The 21,290-nt window shown below is 43.3% G+C and overlaps 2 protein-coding genes across 17 annotated transcripts in view; one reads left to right on the top strand and one right to left on the bottom strand.

Annotated features, from left to right (window-relative positions):
- The window catches only part of prr33 (proline rich 33), a 73,953-nt gene extending 66,938 nt beyond the window's left edge, over positions 1–7,015 (bottom strand). The window contains exon 1 of the mRNA XM_072466313.1: positions 6,739–7,015. The gene's annotated coding sequence lies outside the window, so the exon portion shown is untranslated. The remainder of the gene's footprint in view (positions 1–6,738) is intronic.
- tnnt3a (troponin T type 3a (skeletal, fast)) overlaps positions 1–21,290 on the top strand; it is an 80,309-nt gene that overhangs the window by 17,231 nt on the left and 41,788 nt on the right. For 7 of the 16 annotated variants that reach the window (XM_072466318.1, XM_072466319.1, XM_072466330.1 and 4 more), the window contains exons 2-3: positions 17,477–17,502; positions 20,171–20,188. The exons of 1 other annotated variant lie outside the window; for it this stretch is intronic. The gene's annotated coding sequence lies outside the window, so the exon portion shown is untranslated. Of the gene's footprint in view, positions 1–17,476; positions 17,503–20,170; positions 20,189–21,290 lie in introns of those variants that run through there. 8 more of the 16 variants (XM_072466320.1, XM_072466321.1, XM_072466326.1 and 5 more) reach the window with 2 other exon arrangements.

Consider the following 21,290-nt stretch of genomic DNA (forward strand, 5'->3'; position numbering starts at 1 on the left):
ATTACCTTTCTGTGAGTGAAATGGTGACAATCAAGCATGAAACATATTGGTTTAATTTTATATAGATAAAAAGATCACCTTAAGGTTTATTTTAATTTTATTTAAACTTAATCAGATGTGAAATGAGTCTGGTTAGGAGAAGAATTCACAGATTAGCAGCTGGGAGTGTGAGACAGCATCTCAAACCCTACTGCTATTGACTCCATGCAGTATACAGAATGTAAACTGGTTGCAACATTTGTAAAGATTCAAATGTGGTCACTGAATGAAAGTCATAAAGAAGGAAGATAGGTAAAAGACTTTTCACACAAAAGAAAATAATGTTACTCAACTCGATCAAGGCGGTGATTGACCGCATTGAGACGAGATTTGCAACCCAGGGATAGGCAATCCAGAGGTTGGAAGAGCTGGCGGGGAGCAAGAGGAACAGTCCACCTCAGTGGCAGTGGAGCTGGGACTGATGCGAGACCAGCAGAAGCGACTGCTGGAGAAAGTGGAGAACCTGGAGAACCGTTCTCGTAGGCAGAACATACAGATCATGGGCCTGGCCGGAGGGGAGCGAAGGAACGGATGCGGAATGTGCATTTGACCGGCCATTGGAGGTGGATTGAGCCCACAGGGCACTGATGCACATGCCCCAGCGGGGCACGCCGACGAGGGTGTCAGTAGTCCGGCCTCATCGGTTCCTGGATAAGGAACATATCATGAGGTGGGCCAGGCGGACGTGGCGATGTAACTGGGAAGATGTCGAGATCCCTGTGTATCAGGACTTGGGAGCAGAGCTGGCAAAGGGGAGGGCGAGCTTCAACAGGGTCAAGTCAGCCCTATACACAAGGGAGTAAAGTTCGAACTACTGTTCCCGAACTATGGGTGACCTATGGGGGGGGCGGGAGTTATACTTTAGCTCGGTTTTATGTGGGCTGGGAAAGTCCCGCTGGTGAAGAAGGTCCTACTTGAGTGGGGAAACGGGGAGGGGGGACTGGCCCTTTCGAACTTTAGCAACTATGAAATGAAATGAAAATTGCTTATTGTCACAAGTAGGCTTCAAATGAAGTTACTGTGAAAAGCCCCTAGTCACCACATTCCGGCGCCTATTCGGGGAGGCTGGTACGGGAATTGAACCCGCACTGCTGGCCTTGGTCTGCTTTACAAGCCAGCTATTTAGCCCACTGTGCTAAACCAGCCCAACTATTACTGTGCGGCTAATATATCGATGGTTAGGAAGTGGGTAGTGGGGGAGGGGTCTGTGTGGGAGCGGGTAAAGGCGGCATCTTGTAAGGGCACGAGTCTGAAGGCCCTTAGTGGGAGACGAGGGAAGCCCGGACCCTGCCTCCGGACAAAATTCTCGCTAGCCGTTCTCGCTAGCTCGGTACTCCACAAGACCAGTGGTAGCCCTGAGGGTGTGGGGACAATGGAGGCAGCACATGGGACTGGAGGGTGCATCAGTGTGGGCACCGATCTGTGACAACCACCGTTTCGCCCCGGGGGGGCTGGACGGGGGCTTTAGGAGGTGGCAGCGGGCAGGGATCGAGAGATTGGATTGGATTGGATTTGTTTATTGTCACGTGTACCGAGGTACAGTGAAAAGTATTTTTCAGCGAGCAGCTCAACAGATTAAGTACATGAGAAGAAAAGGGAATAAAAGAAAATACATAATAGGGCAACACAACATATACAATGTAACTACATAAGCACTGGCATTGGATGAAGCATACAGGGTGTAGTGTTAATGAAGTCAGTCCATAAAAGGGTCATTTAGGAGTCTGGTGACAGTGGGGAAGAAGCTGTTTTTGAGTCTGTTCATGCGTGTTCTCAGACTTCTGTATCTCCTGCCCAATGGAAGAAGTTGGAAGAGTGAGTAAGCCGGGTGGGAGGGATCTTTGATTATACTGCCCGCTTTCCCCAGGCAGCGGGAGGTGTAGATGGAGTCAATGGATGGGAGGCAGGTTCGTGTGATGGACTGGGCGGTGTTCACGACTCTCTGAAGTTTCTTGCGGTCCTGGGCCGAGCAGTTGCCATACCAGGCTGTGATGCAGCCTGATTGGATGCTTTCTATGGTGCATCTGTAAAAGTTGGTAAGAGTCAATGTGGACATGCCGAATTTCCTTAGTTTCCTGAGGATGTATAGGCGCTGTTGTGCTTTCTTGGTGGTAGCGTCGACGTGGGTGGACCAGGACAGATTTTTGGACATGTGCACCACTAGGAATTTGAAACTGCTAACCATCTCCACCTCGGCCCCGTTGATGCTGACAGGGGTGTGTACAGTACTTTGCTTCCTGAAGTCAATTACCAGCTCTTTAGTTTTGCTGGCATTGAGGGAGAGATTGTTGTCGCTACACCACTCCACTAGGTTCTCTATCTACCTCCTGTATTCAGACTCATCGTTATTTGAGATCCGGCCCACTATGATCGTATCATCAGCAAACTTGTAGATGGAGTTGAGTTTTGCCACGCAGTCGTGTGTGTACAGGGAGTAGAGTAGGGGGCTAAGTACGCAGCCTTGCGGGGCCCCGGTGTTGAGGACTATTGTGGAGGAGGTGTTGTTATTAATTCTTACTGATTGTGGTCTGTTGGTCAGAAAATCGAGGATCCAGTTGCAGAGTGGGGAGCCAAGCCCTAGGTTTTGGAGCTTTGATATGAGCTTGGCTGGGATTATGGTGTTGAAGGCGGAGCTGTAGTCAATAAATAGGAGTCTAATGTAGGAGTCCTTGTTTTCGAGATGCTCTAGGGATGAGTGTAGGGCCAGGGAAATGGTGCCTGATGTGGACCGGTTGCAGCGGTATGCGAATTGCAGTGGATCAAGGCGTTCTGGGAGTATGGACGTGATGCGCTTCATGATCAACCTCTCGAAGCACTTCATTGTGACTGAAGTCAGGGCCACTGGTCGGTAGTCATTGAGGCACGTTGCCTGGTTCTTCTTTGGTACCGGTATGATGGTGGTCTTCTTGAAGCAGGTGGGGACCTCGGAGTGGAGTAGGGACAGGTTAAAGATGTCCGTGAATACCTCTGCCAGCTGGTCCGCGCAGGCTCTGAGTGCACGACCAGTGATCCCGTCTGAAGAGGTAAAGATTTGGAGATCTGTTCATTGAGGAGGGTTTCCCGAGTTTGGAGGAGCAAAGGAGGAGTTTGAGTTGCCAGGGGGGTATGGGTTCCGGTCCTTACAAGTGCGGAATTTTGTCCGGAGGCCGGGCCCGGGCTTTTCTCGTCTCCCACTAAGGGGGCTACAGGTTAAAGTGATGTCAAAAACAGGGGTTGGGGATGGGAGGGTCTCGGAAATATATAAGGAACTGATGGAGTGGGAAGCGGTTCCAATAGGGAAGGTGAAGAGGAAGTGGGAGGAAGAGTTGGGAGGGGAGCTGGAAGTCAGGTTATGGGAGGCGGCCTTGCGGAGAGTGAACACGTCCTAGTCGTGTGCCAGGCTTAGCCTGATCCAATTTAAGGTTGTCCACAGGACTCATATGACTGTGGCCCGGATGAGCAGGTTTTTTGAGGAGGTGGAGAACAAGTGTGGGTGCTGTGGGGGTGGTCCTGCGAACCATATGCATATGTTTTGGGCGTGTCCGAGGCTTTGGGGATTTTCGGATGTCATGTCAGAGGTCCTGGAAGGCAGGGTGACTACGAATCCAGAGGTGGCAATATTTGGAGTGTCGGAGGATCCAGGAGCCGGGGGGGGCGGGGGAGAGAGGCTAAAGTCTTGGCCTTTGCTTGCCTGGTTAAATGCTGTGCCAAATATCATTGGCAAGGGTTACACTCAAGGAGTGACATTAAGAAGCACCTGAAGAAACTTGTCTGGTAGCATTCTTGCCTTTCAGTCAGTAGTTTGTGGGTTCAAACTCTATTCCTTATACATAATCCAATGCAAAACGCAGGGAGTCCTGCACTGTTGGAAGTGCCAATTTTCAAATGGCAGAACTCATGCCTTTTCATGCAGATGTAGAAGATTCCACAGCACTATTCAAAGAAGAGCAGTGATATTCTCCTCAGTGTTCAGGCCAATTAACATCCTGTTTCTGACATGACAACTTGACTGTTATAATGTGCCTCCTATTCACTATCAACATTGGAGCCTGTCTTTCTTTACCACTAATCCAAGAGGTGAGCATTCCCACTAAGCCAGGAAGCAAAAGGGTTGCTACTGAGCATTGATGCATTTAAAGGGAAGCTAGATAACCAAATGAGGAAGAAAGAAATAGAGAATTAGGCTGATAGGGTTAGATGGGGAAGAATGGGAGGGAGTTTGACTGGAGCATAAAGTCTGGAATGGATTGGTTGGGCCAAATGAACTATTTCTGTGCTGTACATTCTATGAAAAGAAGATTAACTCTGAGTTAAGGGGTTACCGCTGAGTCCAAGGAGTAACTGTAATTGGTGAGAAAAGAGGTAAGAGGCTCACCATTGAACCAATCGTGAAGTGTTTTAACAAAATGTCAGGAGGTACAAGTGTTATCACTGAGCCAAGAGGTGACATGGTCACTGATACAGGAAAAGTGGGACTTTCTCATTTGGATAGGATGGATTTTTTTCTGGGTTTGTTATCAGGCCCAGATTTGATACTGCGCAGGCAGGCCAGATGTCAACTAGTAGGCCCTAGGTCAGCCAAACATTTGGCCTCATTAACCCTAAATACATGATCTACCTCCGCACTTTGAAGATGACAAACAGCAGGACACTAACTTTGCTGAGCTGAAGTGTGGGTGCAGTGGGGTGGGGAGGGGGGGGGGGGTGGAATGGCTGGATAGGCAAAAGGGTGAGGTGATGAGGCTAGTTGGTGGCTCTGATCACAACAACTGTTTGGCTCCACAGGAAGGTTTTTAAATCCATTTTGTTGGTGGGTTTAGCAGCCATTGAAGAATCCTAAGCAAGGCAAGGCCTTGTCTACTCGTTGTAAATGACTTACCTAGAACAGTCCTTAAAAAGGTTACTAGATAACCTATGCACATTGTTGCTCAGTTTGAGTTTTGCCTAAACCACTCAGCTCCAGAACTAATTAGCATGGATAGCATAACCTAAGGAGAGACAAGAGTGACTGCCCTTGATAGCACTGGCTAGAAAGATCACTGGATTAGCCATGTAATTACTGTGGTTACAGGAGTAGGTCAGGGGCTGGGAATTCTGCAGCAAGGAATTCACTTCCTGACATGACAAAAAGCAGGCAGATTGACTATCTCATTCACCATCCTAAACGTTCACACACTCCATGATGTATCATGGCTATGGTCTGTATCATACTAGTTGTGCTGCAGCAACTCGCTAAAGTTTCTGTAACAGGTCCCCTGAAATCTGTGAGCTCCACCGACTAGAACAAGGATAACAGGTACACAAGAATGCCACCACCTTCACCACAAAGATTGCAATAGCTCAGGAAAGTGGAACATCTTCTCAAGAGCAATTTGGAAAGGAGAGCAAATACTGACCTTATCAAAGATGCCCACATCCCAGGAATGAATACATAAATAAATAAATATAATAGATATCTATATAATATATATATATGTGTGTGTGTGTGTGTGTGTGTGTGCGTAAGCTGCCTGTATCCATTTAGAATGTTCACCCAGAACATCTAAAAAAAAGGAACCAATTAATTTAACAGTACACGACTTGAGTGGAAGTCATGCCACTGCTATATGTGCCAGCAATACACCGAACAGTTCCAAATCCTATCCTAGATTTCTTTCTTCTGCAATGAATTAATCAATTCCTGTGGATTGCTGACGGATTACGAACAGGTACGCTGAATAGCAAAGGGTAGAAGATGGGATGGAAAGGTTCAGTGCAGCCACATACTATTATTGGATACCAGTATCGACAGCAATATAAGGCAGTTCATATTTTCCATCCAAAATGTCTTCTATACTATGGAGAATGAGACCCATGTCACTCATTCAGAATGTGGTTGGTTGACACCTCTCCAGATATTAATTACAATCATTTGCTCCAAAGCAATACTTTTGACTTTGTGACCCAACTGGGTTTATGTATTTATTACTTAACAGAACATGTTTCATTGTAACATTGCTGACCGATAACAGGAATACTGCCTGTGTATTTGATAGTTGAAAGAAGATAACTGAAGAGAGGATATATTGATAACACTGGCCGGACTCCAATTTGCACATGGAACTGTAATGTATTTCAGGCAAGTAAATTATCCCTCAAGTCAGCATTTTCCCTGCCTTCAAAATTGCGTTTGCAAAACTGAGGTATTCAACTAGCAAAATGCACTACATATGGTAAGTGCAGACGTTTTAGATTTGTGGTGGAATACTGCCCCAGTTACCTGTCCTATTGTGTATGTAAAATCATAGCAAATGGTGCAGCTGGCATTTTACGGTTAATATTCAAACCTCAGATAAAAAACTGCAACACTTGATTGTTTTCCCCTTTAGTACACTGTAACTTAAATCAACTATTAAGCCAAAACATTAAATAAAAACAGTGCCTTAAAATTGAAAAATATATTGGTGCATAGCACTTTCAAAGATGTTAAAAATCAGTACATTTGTGAGTTACTTTTATATTAGTCTAATTTAATTCAATTAGATTCTAATCTGCATTTACAGTGTATTAACTGTACTGGCTTTGTCTTATTTATGGCCTTTCACATACCAAATTAGGTCATCTTATTAAATTACATTAACACCGTACAAAGTTCCCTTGGGGTATCTCTTTTTCCACTCTATTCTTGATTTTTTTTTTGCCTGTTGTTTAACTAACAAGGCCAAAGTAAACGCCATTTACCTGCAGCTTTGCAGAGAGGGCTTGAGATGCTTGCTGCAGCTTGCAGAGAGGATCCCTGTTAGTTCGCTGAGTGAGATTTGCTGCTCACACCTCGGACTGCAGGTTGGAGAGTTCAGCCTGCACTGGCCCTGTACCCTCATGCAGCTGGAAGGGACAAGCTAACCTCTGCCCAAAATAAAAATCGTCTGTGGCGTTTAGTACGTGGGCATTTGCTGGTGCCCTTACTCCATACAGGGTCAGTATGCCGCCTCTCTCATTGAGGGCGCGTTTATTTTTCTCCCCATTAGTTTTGTAACATTGCCTAGAAACAGCGAGTTTCTTTTAACTCTTCTCAGGGAAGACTGACTCCTATTGGTTTGGGACTTGCTATGACACCATCGTCGCTTCAAGTGTCGCTGTGCATGTGTTAGAGAGCGTTGGGGGGGGGGGGGCGTGGGGGGGCACCAGGGGATGCTGGTATTAATGTGCAGGAGGGGCTGTTGTATATGTCTGCCAGTGGGGGCAATGGTTGAGGGGAGGAAGGTTGTGCCTATATGCCTGTGTTAGAGGGGGAGTGGGGGAGGGAATCAGATCTTGTGGCATTAACTCGGGACCGAGATTATTATTTGTTCCTGCTTAGATCCACATCTAAACTTAGATCCACATCCAAATCAAACACTTGTTGCTAACCGATACACTCAGGTTAATATCAAAGAGTGAATTTACTGAAGTTAGATTGTGCCGCTGGGTGAAGTATTTTCTTCGTTGGACTCAGATATTGCATAAATGCAACTATGGAGGGACAGCTGTTGAAAACCACTCTTTTGGGTGAGTGACACTGTTCCCATGCCCTGTTGCACAGGAGACATGTTTGGATTGAAAATACGAGTCGTTTTACATTGCTGCTGATCTCGGTGTCCAATGTCTTTCTACCCCACCCCTTCCTCTTGTAATACTCACCAAACCACCTCCGCCCTCAGTCAGCTCATTCACAGGAACTGGTGAATTCCATGCAGAGCAAGGGAATCCAGGATAGAGATTGGAAGTAAAAACAAAATACTGCGGATGTTGGAAATGTGAAAGAAAAACAGAAAATGCTGGATAAAGCGACCAGCTGAGTTTATCCAGCACTTTATGTGGAAATGCGGAGTGTTCGGTGGATTGCGGACACATATAGATAGACCTGCACACAAGCTGTGTGCTGCTAAATTCGTTGATTGACTATCTCTGGTTTAGGACGGACATGTTAGCGTTACACTCGCACCCGAACTTACTTAAACCTTCATTTCAACAATCATTAAATACTTTTGAAATTCAAAAGGGAAATTGTCACGGGGATTGGGTGTGTGGGGGGGGATTCTAACATCCATTGTAGCGCAAACGTCAAGTTCTGGGGTAGATCAGTTAGTAGGGGGCTCCGTTTATTAGCTCCCACACACACATTGCACGTGCATTTAGAATGATAGGACCACTATAGTGCAGAAGGAGGCCATTCGCCCCATCGAATCTGCACCGAACCTCTGACAGAGCATCCTAACCAGGCTCCCGTTCTATCTCTGCAACCCCTTAACCCCATCTGTCCCGCACATCCCTGGATACTAAAGGGCAATTTAGCATAGCTAATCCACCTAATCTGCACATCTTTGGATTCAATTAAAAAAACATAAACTGCTGGTTAAATGCTGCCAGGCCTGCTGAGTTTCTCCAGGACTTTTTTTTGGTTTCATAGAATCATAGAATTTACAGTGCAGAAGGAGGCCATTCGGCCCATCGAGTCTGCACAGGCCCTTGGAAAGAGCCCCCACCTCCACCTTATCCCTATAACCCCACCCAACCTTTTTGGACACTAAGGGAAATTTAGCATGGCCAGTCCACCTAACCCGCACATCTTTGGCTGTGGGAGGAAACCGGAGCACCCGGAGGAAACCCACGCACACACGGGGAGAACGTGCAGACTCCGCACAGACAGTGACCCAAGCCAGGAATCGAACCTGGGAGCCTGGAGCTGTGAGGCAACTGTGCTAACCATTGTGCTTCTGTGCCGCCCATTTTGTTTTTCAAAGTAAATGTTTATAATGAAATAGGAAATTAAATCAAACGAAATGGAAGTACACTTAAAATAAGGCAATGGCTTCACACATCCCAATACTGTAAACAGTTCCAAAACAATCTTAATTTAATTACCTCAGAGCTAACCTTCCCCAATCTGTCCAGCAACGCCTTATAGATTTTAAGATCTATAAAACCCAGAAACCTATAAATTCCAAAATGACTCTCCTTCGGAATTCTGTCTGTGTATTCAAAAATAAAACTACACAGGCTGGAAATCTGAAGCAAAGGCGCCAAAAGTCTTGGGGACATACACAGCAGATCAGTCAGCCTCTGCAGAGAAGTTACCTAGACAGTAGCACAGGTAAGAATAGAACATATTCCGGATTTTTTTCTCGGAGGGAGGGGGGGGGGGGGAGGGATTGGGTGTGCCCTCCCCTCTCCAAATCCGGCAGATGTTCCTTTCTGCTTGCTTCGCTTCCACAAATAACCAAATGAGTGTCTCCTCACTTACCGCTTCCCTCCTTTGCATCTTGTCGAACTTCTGCTAAAATTGGAAACTTTTTTTCTCCCCTCCCCCCGTGTTCTTCAAGTGGTTGGGACCAATCCGGCTCCCCGGCGGCTCGGATTTCACTATAAGATGTGGACTAGTCACTTTGTGGAGTGCAGCAGAGCCGACTGCCTGATCACAGCCACCAGGAATCCTCCCTCCTCCAGCTTCACCTTGTGGTAAGATCCTTCAACCAGCGCTCTCTGGACCAATTTCTTAAAATCACGGCCAATCTTAGCAGCGAACCGGGTTGAACAGCAATGTGATTTAAAATACACCATGGTGTGAATCTTTAGATATTTGTCAGTCGAGCTGATCAATCAACCATAGCTGCTGTTAACTCTAACCATTATTCATGTGCAGCCTCCAAGTTGGACACTTTCTGGATGTCATTTACCTGATCGGGTGTTTAGTTAGCCCTGGGACGAATATTAAATGGCGGGAACCCATTCGGCTGCTTGGCGTTTGGCATGTTTGAGAACCCCCCAAAACGTGACTGAATCTGGTTCATCAGGGTAGATAGTGGGGTTTCATCTTAATTGTCTCAAATGAGTCCAAAAGACAACCGTCGTGGGACTTGGCTGCCTCCGTCTGATGTTGGGAACTTTTTTTTGAAATTTAAAATGAAGGGTTACCACTGTAACAAATGATTTCGATGTGTGTGAACACCCGCTGCTCTGTCCGGGTGTGAGAATGTGGATATCTGCGGTGATGAGGAGGTGGGAAGGGATAGTCTGTGTGGCATTCCCATGCTTGTATGTAAGGCTCCCGAGAGAGAGAGAAAACATCATTATCGAAAATTGTACAGTGCTGGGTCCGGTAGCAGGTTTGAAAGAAACCTTGATTCGGATTGAATCTTATCAACACGATTGCACAGAGAGAGAATTGAATTAGAAACATGGGAGGATCTCGAGAATAGAGAGGGACTTGGAAAAGAAAGATGGGGAGCTAGAAAGATGGAGATCGAGTGAGACAGAGTAGAAAATGAATAACTGAGCCAGAGGAGATCTGTTCTCAACTCTGTAAGTGAGACATCTCAAACATCTGGAGGCAGGTAGAGCGATGTAGCAAAATCCACTCGTTCAGGACAAGACACAGAATAAATTAGACTGGCTCCAGAAAGGGCTTATTGGCGTCGGGCGAATTGGGTATCTGACGATGAATCATTTAATGTTCTGGTTTGAAATACTCCGAATGTGCGGCGTTTGATTGAATGTTACTTTAGCCAAGGTTTGATCCGCAGCCTGTGGAACGGGAGGCAGCTGTTGGCCAAGCCGTGTCCCAGACGTGGATTACTTTATCTGGACTTTGAGAAGACATCGCCTAATTAGGAAGGAGAACGGGGGGGGAGCCGGCGAGAAATATTCCAGTGATCCTTCCAAGCTGAAGACGTGGAAATAGGATCTTGCGAGTGCAGGAGTTGCGCATTCCCAGCTGTTAGCCTCCCCTATCTCCCGCGGAACCTTTTCCTAAAGACGTTTATAAATGGAAATGTGTCCACACACTCTGCCCTCTGAGGCAGTATCTGCGAGGTTAGAACGACACGAGCTATATGAAGCTTTAAAAAAATTATTCACAACCAGAGCAGGTGTCAAAATATTTCACAGCCAATTAAGTCATTGAAGTTTACCCCCTGTCCTAGTCCAGGGAAACAGGATTGAGCGGAGTGGAAAGAATTGCTCACCTGTCTTTTCAACATCAGTTATTTCTATATGTGCCTCTGTTGTTTCTATAGCTGGATAACCATCAAAACACGCATTTGAAACACGTAATATGAGACATTCAAGTAAAAAAGTGCTTTACGAATGAGAATTTTTTTTTGCGAGGGGTGGCGGGGCAATTTTCTGATTTGAGGACGTGTTTAAAAATGCCTCAAATGTCAGACCCCCCCCCCCCCCCCGTTCCTTTGCTTTATTTTACCTCAGTTCTGTACCTGAAGCCAGTTTGGGGTCCCAGTTTCTGCTGCAACCTGGCCACAGTCAGGACTTGGGTGTGATGCCCTTCCAGTTAAATAGCCTCTGGCCCACTTACTGGCGCCTCGCTGGAACAAGCGCTAGTGCGAGGTTCCAGAGCCCGGACTGGACCTCAGCACCAAACACTGCCTCCAGGGAGAGAGGGACAGACAAGAAAGCGAAAAAAAAAGTTAACTCTGTGACAGCCTGACGATTTTTTTTTAAAGGAGATTGCTGCAATAATTTAAACGAAGGGGTTTGCAGTTTGAAATCCAAAGCGCAATTTCGTTGTCACAGAAAGTGAATTTTCACGGAATTTTCCGTTCAGCAGGAGAGCCAGACGCAAAAACTGAAATGGCGTAAACACGACAGCCCTTTATTTTGGATTTCTGCAGCTTTACCGCCCAAGTTACAGCGGGAAAAAGCGCGAGATTTTCTGCGTAAGACCAGCAACACAGATTGGAGCAGGGGAGGGATGTTGAGGAGTTTGGTTGGCCAGCAACCTTTAGACGGATGGTGCACCTGAATACTTGCTCTCCTTGCAGCCTCGTCGTGCAACATTTCACTTTGTTTCCCCTTCCACAGATGCTGCCAGACCTGCTGGGATTTTCCACCGTTTCCTGGTTTTATTTCAGATCTTGCTGGGGGGAGGGGTGGGATATCCTTTTGGCATTAATGTATTCTAATTTGGACGGAAAGGTTGGATATATTTCCAAGTTTGCACCACCATAGCGTCTTCCATCTACGGTGCATATTATAGATATACCTCCCCCCACGTCTATAAAATGAAATTACATTTTCTTGTTGGCTTTACACTTCCAAGGCCCAGAACCTGGCTCACTTGGCGATTTCAATGGTTGGAATATAAAATGTTCATCCACGCTCCTGGTGTACAGTGCCAGCACGGACTACAAGCTTGCTATTCCCAAATGGTTGTGTGGTTGGCCCATGGGGGTTGTGGGGAGGGGTGGGGGTATGGGGTGTACAGAAAATATCAATGGATAATCGCATCAGGGTGTGTGAACAAGTCCAGGAAGCAGCAGTGTGACAGCTCGCCCTGTCTGTATGTCCAACTGCTCTGCAGGCCCCTGTATGGCGGCGACAGTGCTCAATATCTCCCCTATCCATCTGTCCTGTATTTTGGTGATGGAGACATGAGCTCTGCACTGTTAATGAGGCTATTTCTGGCTGGTGGTTTTCATTACATGTCTGCCTACTTCAAATGCTAAGACCGAAGGCAATGGTCTTTGCATGCTGTGGCCCATTCTAATACAGATTCCCTCTTCTGTTTTTTTACAGATCTAAGGGGCTCATCTCAAAATGTCTGACACTGAAGAAGTGTAAGTATTTATTTGAAGTATTATAGCTTTGCTTAACTAATGCTTGGGATGACCCAGTTAAGGTGGGATGAGCACAATCTCACTTTTGCGTTTGAACCGTTTTAAGCAGATCGATGTCAATGTGACTCTACTTGTTTGTTTTGTCTGTGAATAACCCTATGTTCTTTTCTCCTCTTTTGCAGGTACGAAGGTAAGTGAGTCCATCCTTTGGCTGGCATGCACAGATGGAGTGAAGCCAAGCTTTGTACACACACTCGTATAGCAATCACTGCAAAAATCTCTTTGTTGCAGCATGAGGATTTTATTATATTATAGTGCCCAGTTAGTCACAATTTGTTGCTTTATGTTCACTTTTTGGCCCAGTAGATTATTGCGCAGTATTTTAAATGATTTCAAATTCGACATGAATTGTCTGAGGGTTGGTTTGAAGTTGTGGCGCATGCCAGCACCCCACTGGTTCCAACAGCGAAGAGGCCAGAGCCACTCTGAGAAGTAGAAGCAGGGCCAGGCGGGTATTGCGGGTCAGCTCGGCATATTCAGACTGGTTCAATATTGAGTGGTCTGGGAACAAGGTACATTTGGTGATGAGAAATGTAGCCCAAGGTGGCAGTGGCCCAGTTTATTTTTGTGGGCTTTGATGGAGTACTCTGCTCCTCCCTGTCCCACAAAAAATAATTTGAAATTTACCTCTCCAAAGAATGGTTACAAGGACAGAAGGAGACCATTTGGCCCCATTTGTCTATGCTAACTCTCTGCCAGAGTTATTCCTTGCTGGGTAAAAACAATTTTTTGTCATGTTGCCATTGGTTCCTTTTCCATTCACCTTAAACCAATATCCTCTGGTCCTCAATCTTCCTGTCTTGACCACATATGATTTTGGACACTTCTATCAAATCTCCTCTCATCCTTCTGAAAGGAGAACAACTCTAGCTTCTCTAATATATCCATAAAACTGAAGTTTCTCATCACTGCAACCATTCTCATAAGTCTTTTCACAGAATCACAGACTAAATCCACACAGAAGAGGCCCTCAGGCCCATAGAGTCTGCACCGACACATGGAAAACACCTGCCCTGCCTACCTAATCCCATTTGCCAGCACTTGGCCCATAGCCATGAATGCTATGATGTGCCAAGTGCTCATCCAGGTACTTTTTAAAGGATGTGAGGCAACCCACTTCTACCACCCTCCCAGGCAGTACATTCCACCCTCTGAGTAAAAAGGTTTTTCCTCAAACTCCCCCCTAACCCTCCTGCCCCAATCTTGAACTTATGTTCCCTCATAACTGACCCTTCAACTAAGGGGAACAGCTGTTCCCTATCCACCCTGTCCACGCCCCTCATAATCTTGTACACTTGATCAGGTCACCCCTCAATCTTCTCTGCTCCAGAGAAAACAACCCAAGCCTATCCTACCTCTCTTCATAATTTAAATGTTCCATTAAAGGAAACATCCTGGTGAGTCACTTCTGCACTCTCTCCAGAACCTTCACATCCTTCCTAAAATGTGGTACCCAGAATTGGGCACAATGTTCCATTTGAGGCCAAACCAGTGTTTTATAAAAAATCATCATGACTTACTTGCTTTTGTACTCTTATCCTTCTGTTTATATGGCTGAAGAACACATATTCCTTTATAATCACTTTTATCAACCTGCACTGCCACCTTCAATGACTTGTGTAGATGTATCCCCAAGCCTCTCAATTCCTGTGCTTCCTTTAGAATTACACCCTTTATTTATGTTGCTTTTCCTCATTCTTCTTACCAAAATGTATACCTTTTCACTTCTAACATTAAATGTTATCTGTCACCTGTCCATCCATTCCACCAACCTGCCCAATGCCCCCTTGCAGTCTATCACTGTCTTCTTCACAGTTTGCAACACTTCAAAGTTTTGTGTGAACCACAAATTTTGAAATTGTGCCCTGTACATCCAAGTTTAGATCATTACTGATGATCAAGGAAAGCAGACGTCCCAATACCAACCCTTAGGGAGCTCTACAGATTTCCTCTGGTCCAAAAAATAAACCTTTACCATGACTTCCTCTTTTCTGTCACTCAGCAAACATCACATCCATGTGATCTCTGTCCCATCTATTTCACGGGTCTCAACAAATCTGTTATGTGACACTTTATCAAATGCCTTTAGGAAATCTACATCAACCGCATTACCCACCTCAACCCTCCCTGTTACCTCATCACAAAACTCAATTAAATTATTTAATCAGGATTTGCCTTTAAGAAACCTGTGCTGCATTTCCTGAATTAATCCACATTTGCCCAATTTTGCCCTGGATTATCATTTCTTAATGCACTCCTCCCCTCAATGTTAAACTGAATGACCTGTCATTGCTATGATTATCCTGACCCACTTTTTTGAACAAGAGTGTAACACTTGCCATTGTCCAAACTTCTATCATTATCCTTGTAAGTATAGATGATTGGAAAATTATAGCCAGGACCTCTGCAATTTGCATCCATCCGTCTTTGTATCATTGGATGCATTCTAGCTGGTCCTGGCGACTTAGCAACTTTAAGTACAGTCAACCTTTACATTACCTCTTTATCAATTGTTAGCCCATTCAGTGTCTCAGGTACATCCTTTTTCACTGGTCTCTTCAGCCATGTCATCAGATAAATTGGTCAAGATGTGAATGGGGCGTACTCTGACTAGTTCAGTCCTAAAATGCCAATCAGAGTCCAGTGTACATGCTAAAAAAGGCTTTTCACCTGAAACATGTATTACCTCAGTAGAAGTGGCTGCAGACAGACGCATGGTGTTAACAAGGAGTAAGTCTACTGATGGCATCTTGGGCTTGTTACTTTCTCATTATCATTCATTTTGGCAAATTAATATTGACCCTCTAAACTTTATTTCAGAGCTGATGAGGCCAGTGAAAAGGGAAGCAGAAAATGGCATCTAAGATATACCTATATATCTTATATTCAACAATTGTCAGCAATTATTTCAATGCTCCATTGTTCAGGATTTGCTCGGTTTATATGTTTCCATATGCCCTTTTCTGCATTCCTTTCCCTGCTTTAATATTAATTTGTTTAATATTTGGAATTAATATAGTTATGAATTTTTCAAAAATACTTTTAAGTTTGTTTTACTTTAGAACTCTTTGTAAATTGGTTAAAAACGTGATAGAGGAAGTATTAGCAAGGCTGGCTGTACTTCATTAAAAATATACTTTATTTATTATAAGAATAACAAAAATAATGGCAGAGGGTGTGGCAAGAATACAGAGTGATGCTTTTATATTGTTTGCAATTGAATCGCTATTTTTCTTTTCACAAAAATTTCAATACTTATATAAAAAAATCAAACTTTTAATGAGACAAAATGGGAAACTGGGCAGGGCGCGTAATAGTCAGCCGATTTAACCTCACTCACTTTACGCTCCTGCCATAGTTGAAAGTTCTGCGTATCTCTTTGTATCAATTGACCGCTGTGTTGTCAAACAAGACTGCGGCATCTAGCAGAGTGATTGCAGTCACTGATTGTGTCTGGGAGATAGAACTTTACCTGATGATTGCCCGCACTGTGCATCTGTATGTATACATGACTTACAATAGTTAACTATGAGAAGAATCAACAACATTTCTATTGAGTTGGTTAGTTGCAATGGCAAAGCTCTATTTAAAAAATCTCATATTTAAAATAAATCTCTGCTTCAATTATTCTGTACATTATTTTATGTAAATGTACTTATTTATATGTATATAGATAGAGATGGCATCTAAAATATACTTCTATGAACGGCTTCAACAATTGCCAGCAATTATTTCAATGCTCCATTATTCAGGATTCACTCGGTTTATATGGTTCCATATGCCCTTTGATGCATTCCTTTCTCTGCTTTAGTGTTGATTTATTGAATATTTTAGTCTTTAATTATATTGATTTGGAATATACATGGTTAGCAATTTTTCAAAAATAGTTTTAATTTCTTTTTTGTTTTGTAATTTTTCTTGAATGTTTTGCAGTATTGTGTACTATATATTTCTCCGAGGTTGGAAGCATCAGTCGCTGAACTGAAAACTCAGCTTGGATCTGATGGTATTCTCTTGACACTACTGAAGTCTGCATGAGCTGTCATCAAGGATAGAGAGATGTTCTGGTTCATGGAAATTTTATGTCTTCCGTTTCCCCCTTCCCTCTGCATTACTTTGACTTTTAGCTTATTCTCTATTGGTCTGCACAAGTAGCGTTTTGTATCTTGTTTGATATACTTTTAAAGTTTGTTACAAATTGTTTTGTGGATTGGGTGTCTTAAATTGAAAAAAAAATGGTTTCCGCCAGTTTTCTCTCCTTGCTAACAAGTGACAACTCCTTGCAGCGATGTTCGAAGCCATTCTTCCACTCAAGCCTTGCTAATGAGTATTAGCAGGCTATTTAATCATACCCTAATACCAGTGAATCCAATCATGCCTCTGGAACATTGCTTGAGTGGCACTCCTCTTGTGTGAACCTGAGCAGTGAGTGTTGGCAGGTCAGACAAGTTATCCCAAACATATCTGATCCTGTTCTGACCTGATCTTACCACATGTACAATTTCTAGCAGAAGTCTTGAACAGGATTTCTGCCAGATTTCTTTGCTCTGTCTACTTTAGGATGCTGTGGTTAATTGTAGTCTCCCAAATTGTACCCTAACGGGGAGCCCTTCACTCCTCTCAGACTAGGGATGAAAGCTGGGACCTTCTAGGTGGAGCATTTTCGGTTTCTCCAATTTACAGCTGGCTATTGGTTCGAATTTTCTCTATGGATCTTGTAGTTGATGCCCGTGGTGAAGGCAGTGTAAGTAATGAAGACTGGGTTTGCTGTGATTAATCACCATCTATTATCTTTGGTGTTGGATTACAGAACATGAAGAACATGAAGAGGGAGGTAATGATAATGATTCCCAATTTCTCTTCGTTTTGCCCACGGGCATCTTTTACTTGTATAACATAACACTACAAAACAATTCCAGCACTCTTAATATTGTAATATCATGAAAGGCAAGCACTTCAGTGTTTTTTTTTACCTATAGCAGCACAAGTTCTATTTGTACTCCTATACCTTGCCCAAGCAAACTTCTTCATATGTGAGCCCAGACAGGGTATGTTAAGAGATTATCTGACTTTGGAGAGCATCACAGCAGAACCTTATCTTGTCCTCACCTACCACCTACACATGGAGTTGCAGCAGAGGTTATTGACAGGGATAATGAGTGGGAAGCGGTGTTCAACATTTTTCTTGTCCCTAGCTCAAAGCAAGGGAACAACTGTAATACTCCCACCATTCTGTTTGAGTCAAGACTGACTGAGCAAGGGCCACAGATTCAGGCTGGAGATTCGAGTAACTTACCCATTGGGATTCCCCCCCAATGTCCCCCCCCCTTTTTTTGTTTAGTCATCCCTTACCATACACGATCAGAGAAAATGTTCTTTTGAGTATTTCCCCTTACCTACCTTAGTTCAGCTGTGGAACTCATTCGGCACACCCCCAAGGGGATAACCCTTCATCTTTACCAGTTATGACACACACACATAACTGCTAAATAACAACTGCAGTGGAACTCTCTTGAAATCACATCTTAATTGCCTGTTGAAAAAATAGATCTTGTTGTAGGTGTATGTTTTCACTGTGTGTATAAAAACAAACAAATGTGTGACATGTTGTGCCAACTTTTAAATCAAATCACAGCATGAAGTATCGAACACCTGCATTTACCTAAACATCAGCAAAAGTAATAGATAACTTTAAAAAATAGGCTATTGGATACATTTATTTACACTGTGATCTGACTAACAAAAACAAGTGAAATTCTGATATATGCAATAGATTGCAGTTAATTAGGTAATCATAGAATTTACAGTGCAGAAGGAGGCCATTTGGCCCATCGAGTCTGCACCGGCCCTTGGAAAGACCACCCTACTTTAAACCTTCCACTGTATCCCCGTAACCCAGTGCTTATGTAGTTACATTGTTTATGTTGTGTTGCCCTATTATGTATTTTCTTTTATTCCCTTTTCTTCTCATGTACATAATGATCCGTTGAGCTGCTCGCAGATAAATACTCTTCACTGTACCTCGGTACACGTGCCAATAAACAAATCCAATCCAATCCAATCCAGTTACCCGACTTAACGTTTTTGGACACAAAGGGGCAATTTAGCATGAACAATCCACCTAACCTGCACCATCTTTGGACTGTGGGAGGAAACCGGCGCGCCCGGAGGAAACCCACACAGACACAGGGAGAAAGTGCAAACTCCACATAGACAGTCACCTGAGGTCAGAATTGAACCCTGGATCCTGGAGTTGTGAGGCATCAGTGCTAACCACTGTGCCACCGTGCCACAAGATCAACCCCTTCCAAATTACTTTCAAGAAGAAATGTTTATATTGGTTCCCTGGTACAAACTTAGGTTGTGTGTGTTCAGGATGTCACAAGGACAAAGAGAGTGGTTATAAAAGTGGAGTGTCAGAACAAATTAGACTCAAGTACCTAAATACTTATAGAAAGTGTTTGCATATATAATGGTTTCACATTAATTTGAATTTGGAAATAGAAATAATGATGCAATTGTAAATGAGTGCTGAGCGAATCTGTAACTAACGTTTCAATTGTAACCAAGTTTTGATGTCATAGAATTAATCTTGAGTGTGTTGTTAAACAGTGAATGAAAATGCTTTTGATCTGTTAGAAAAGTTTGATCTTGAGCATGATATGGACTTCTTTATAGGTGCAATTTGTCAAAACTGATTTTAAGTGGGTTCCATTGTAACTATAACTGTTCACTAATTCACAATCCTTATTCTTAAAGACCTGTTAACTCTAAAACCTTCAGATTTTCAAAATCCACTTTGACATCTAGTAGTCACTGCTTCCTCATTCATCCTACATTTTCCACTATTATTTTCAACACTGGTAGCGTTGTTCACTGTGGACTTTTGCCATTTGCACTGTTCCCCCATTTCAAAGACAATGAAGGTAAAGGTTCTGCTGTAAGCTGACCAAGAATGGTACAGCCTACTCTTGCTGCCCTGTGCCATATGCGCCTGATCAACTATCATTTCATGTAACTACAACAGTGAACAGATTTTCTTTTCACGGAATTTCTGCAATAAGAACTTCAATGTTAAGCTTAATATTAGTGAAAAGGGAAATGGTTCTGCATTTAAATAGAATTTACATATAGGGTGAGTTGATTGCCATTAGCAAAGGGGTAAACCTGAAATGTCAGGAATTTAAGGGTGTTGGAATGATACTTGTGGATACTTGCGATTTTTTTTTGTTTCAGTTCATGTGTAACAAAGTTGGTGTTTATTTCAACAATCAGATGTTTTTTGTGCATGCTGAAGTGAATTGCAGTGACAGTTATGTTAATGCTGTCAGGGTGCAGTGTTGTGCTCTTGTGCAGATGTTTCTTTAATTATATACTGGTGTCTCCTGATATAACTTATAACATTTATGTCAATATTGTTCCTTTTCTGCTTTTCTATTTTATGCCTTTCTATTCTCTGCACTGCTGCTTGTCTGCTTGCTACATGCTAACACCATCTTCAGAAGAGGTTGCTGAAGAAGGTATGTAGGATAACATAACTTTACCCTTACCTTTTCTTTATTCATCTATTTTTCCCTCGTACTTCTTTTTCCTCTTCTTAATTCTGATCTTTTCTCATTCCCCCCTCCTTCGTTCTTATTTTCAGCATTTCTCTTTTTCCTTCTTTCTCCCTTTCCTTTGCATTGCTCTGCTGTGCCCTGATTATTTTCTTCATTCTACTTTTATCTTATTTTCTCTTTTTTTTCCCAGCTTTGTTTTCTTCTTACCGTCTTTCTAGAATTCTGTATTTTCCTTTATTCGCAGTAATGTGTACTTTCCTTTATTCTCAATGTTGTGTATCCTCTATTCTTCCCAATAATTACATATTTTCCGTTATTCCTGTTATAATTGTGTATCCTTCATTATCACCAACACTTGTGTATCCTAGACTATCCCAAATATTATGTTTCCTTCAATATTCCAATAATTCTGTAACCTTAATTTTCCCCAATAATTCTGTTCTCTACATCGCCCACAATAATTGTGAATCCTACACTATAGGTGGGATTCTTTGCCATGCCCGCCCTACAACTGGAGAAGCTCACCCGAAGTCAATGGGCTTTTCCATTGTCCGCGTCTTGCCCGTGGCAATCTTGTGGCGGGCGGGGCAGAAGAATCCAGCCCTAAATCCGATAATCCTGTATCCTATATTATCCTCAATGAGTCTGTTCATTATCCCTAATCATTCTACATCCCCCTTTCCGGATTACTGTGCATCCTTCAATAGCTCCAATCCTTTTGCATCATTTCCCTCATTCTCAATTAGTCTGTGTCCTTGTTTCCCAATCATTAAATTTCCATGATTATCCCTCAAATTGCATTTCATTCATTAACCCCAATAATCATGTGGTGTCATGGAATTTCCTTTGTTGTTATTTCTTATTCAGGAATTTAAATGGGAATAATTTGAGCAGCTTTTAATAACACAGGCAGGAGAAATATTGCAAATACTTAATGATTGGACGATTCATTGTTCTGGGGCTAGACAGTCTTTGCATTGTTTGAGTTAGTGATGCTGGGAAGTTGGTCCTTTTTGTTTTCTGTTTGATGATTTGTTGTTTCATCTTGATGTTGTCCTGTGTC

Source organism: Scyliorhinus torazame, chromosome 10 (genome assembly GCF_047496885.1).
Source record: "Scyliorhinus torazame isolate Kashiwa2021f chromosome 10, sScyTor2.1, whole genome shotgun sequence".
NCBI classification, from domain to species: Eukaryota; Metazoa; Chordata; class Chondrichthyes; order Carcharhiniformes; family Scyliorhinidae; genus Scyliorhinus; species Scyliorhinus torazame.